Below are 3,017 nucleotides of genomic sequence, written 5' to 3'. Positions count from 1 at the left end.
CCAGGTCGTGGCTGGCCCAGCCCCAGAGCCCAGGGTCCACCCCTCCCTGTGGTGCTGACACTGTGACACTGTGCAAGTCGTGTTGCCTCAGTGGGCACTGTGGTGTCAATCTGTGAAACAGAAACAATGAGGGTTGCCTCACAGGCTTTTTTTTTTTTTCAAGTTTAAATTTAATGACTTTGGTATTAACTATACACATACTAGTAAGTGCTAAGACTTAAAATCTTCCAGTTCAGTTGTGACTCCAGACAGGATCCAGAGAGGAGTTCTAAAAATCTCTTCTCTGGGTTTTATGGAGACTTCCTTTACCCTCCTGTGTTAGCCTCTTAAGGCACCGCGTCAGCCTTAAAAGGGCACTGGAAAGGGCGTCTCACAGGCTTTTTAAAAGGTCCAGCCAAAAGCACAAAAATGAAAGTGCAGTGGCTTGTCGCAGGGGACACTGTATGTGGAGTGCCAGCATGCACAGGTCCTGTGGGGAGGACGGGGACCAGTGGATTTGACCCTTGGAACAGTTCGTGGGCAGGGGTGAGAGCGGTTATGTCTTTTGTCCAGGTTCACAGAGCCTGCGGGCAGAAGCGCTGAGACCCTGACCTGGGTAACTCTGGCTCCAAAGGTCACGCTGTCCAGAAGGCACATGCATGCGTGCATGCTAAGCCGCTTCAGTCGTGTCTGGCTGTTTACGATGCTATGGACTGTAGCTCGCACCAGGCCTCTCTCTCCATGGGATTCTCCAGGCAAGAATACTGGAGTGGGTTGCCATTTCCTTCTCCAGGGGATCTTCCTGACTCAGGGATCGAACCCAGGTCTCTTAGTCTCCTGCTTGGGTAGGTGGGTTCTTTACCACTCGCGCCACCTGGGAAGCACAACAACCTCAAAAGATTACCTGCCCCCACGCCCAGGGTATCTGGGAGGCCTGGGAAGTGAGGAGAGCAGAAGAGAAGATGGGGCAAAGACAGAGTTGCAAATAAAAATGGAGAAAAGGAAGGGTTTTTTTTTCCTTACCTAGGTGTCTTTATTTTGTGATAATTTATGTAGCTGTACTCCATGATTTGTGCACTTTTCTGTACATATGCTATACTTTTTTAAAAGGTTAAAAAGAAAATAGGAACTTTGTAGCATACTGTTGAGTACAAATGTATTTTTAAAGTTCAAACTCATTATGACTTATGCAACTCTCATCTGCATCTATTCTAAACGACATTAAAAATCATGTTTAAGAATCTGAAGATATCAAAGTAAGATTCCCATGAGGCTAGGTCAGTGTATAAATCTCAGAACTGAAATTCTGATTAACCCCTCTCAGTGGCTGACTAGCTCCTGACATGGAAACCACCAGTTGTCATAGGTCATCCTTCCTTCTCTTCCCCACTGGAAGATGATTTCCTCCAACCTCCCTTTTTAAAATACATTGTTCAGTTGCTAAGTCAAGTCTGATTCTTTGCGACCCCATGGGCGTTGGAGCCAGACTCATCCAGATTTAGATCTCAGCTCTTCTGCCCACAGGCTCTGTGAACCTGGACAAGAGACATAACCTCTCACACTGCCCGCACACTGTCCTGAGGGTCATATCCACCGCCCCGGTACTCTCTTTAAAATATGCTGTTGTTGTTGTTCAGTTGCTGAGTTGCGTCGACTCTTTGTGACCCCATGGGCTGCAGCACACCAGGCCTATATATAATTTCATTTCTTTCTTTATTTTTGGCTGTGCTGGATCTTGCTGCATAGTTTTTTCTCTAGTTGCAACAAGTGGGGGCCTCTCTCTAGTTGTGGTGCACGGGCTTCTCATTGCAGCGGCTTCTCTTGTTTTAGAGCATTGACTCTAGGCACACGGGCTTCAGTAGTCGTGGCGTGTGGGATCAGTAGTTGCGGTTCCTGGGCTCAAGAGCACAGGCTCAGTAGTTGTGATGCATGAGCTTAGTTGCTCCATGGCATGAGGAATCCTCCCAGATCAGGGATAGAACCTGTGTCTCCTGTATTAGCAGGCGGGTTCCTTACCACCAAGCCATCAGGGAAGCCCCAGCCTCCCTTTTATTTAGGTTGACTAAAAATATCAGGTTAGCTAATGAGATATGAGTGGAAGTGTTATGTGAGACTTCCGAGACTGTCTTTAAATGGAGAGAGACCCACCTTTCTTTATCTCTTCCCTCATCTCATTTTTTATTTAATTTTTAATTGCAGGGAAATTGCTTTACAATGTTGTGTTGGTTTCTGCCATACAACAGCATGAATCAGCCATGATTATACATATATCCCCCAACTCTTGAGCCTCCCTCCCCTCCCCCACCCCACCCCTCTAGGTCATCACAGAGCGTCAGGCTGGGCTCCCTGTGTTATATAGCAGCTTCTCACCAGCTGTCTATTTGACACATGGTGGTGTATACATGTCAATGCTACTTTCTCCATTCATCCTACTCTCTCCTCCCCCCACTGCACCCACAAGCCTGTTCTCTATATCTGTGTCTCCATTCTTTCCTTGCAAATAGGTTCATCAATACCATTTTTCTAGATTCCATATATATGCATTAATATATGATATATTTTTCTCTTTCTGACTTACTTCACTCTGCATAACAGGCTCTCGGTTCATCCACCTCACTAAAACTGACTCGAATGCGTTCGTTTTTATGGCCGAGTAATATTCCATTGTATGTATGTACCACACCTTCTTTATCCATTCATCTGTAGATGGACATCTTGGTTGCTTCCATGTCCTGGCTATCGTAAATAGTGCTGCAGTGAACATTGGAATGCATGTGTCTTTTGGAATTGTGGCTTGAGTCTCAGGGTATGTGTCCAGTAGTGGAATTGCTAGGTCATATTGTAGATTTATTCCTCGTTTTTAAAGGATTCTCCATACTGTTCTCCAGAATGGCTGTATCAGTTTACATGCCCACCAGCAGTATAGGAGGGTTCCCTTTTCTCCACATCTTCTCAGCATTTATTGTTTATAGATTTTTTGATGATGGCCATTATAACTGGTGTGAGGTGATACCTCATTGTAGTTTTGCTTTGCATTT

General features: G+C 45.5%; 1 non-coding gene across 1 annotated transcript; it reads right to left on the bottom strand.

Moving 5' to 3' along the window:
• Positions 1–234: 234 nt before the first annotated feature.
• On the bottom strand, positions 235–357 carry LOC122425919. Its single transcript, XR_006265068.1, has one exon. It is a non-coding gene; the product is annotated as a small nucleolar RNA SNORA26 (small nucleolar RNA).
• Between the last annotated feature and the right edge of the window lie 2,660 nt (positions 358–3,017).

The sequence above is a fragment of the Cervus canadensis genome, chromosome 23 (assembly GCF_019320065.1).
Source record: "Cervus canadensis isolate Bull #8, Minnesota chromosome 23, ASM1932006v1, whole genome shotgun sequence".
NCBI classification, from domain to species: Eukaryota; Metazoa; Chordata; class Mammalia; order Artiodactyla; family Cervidae; genus Cervus; species Cervus canadensis.
Note: the sequence above shows the minus strand (reverse complement) of the source record. Positions and strands in the feature narration are given on the sequence as shown.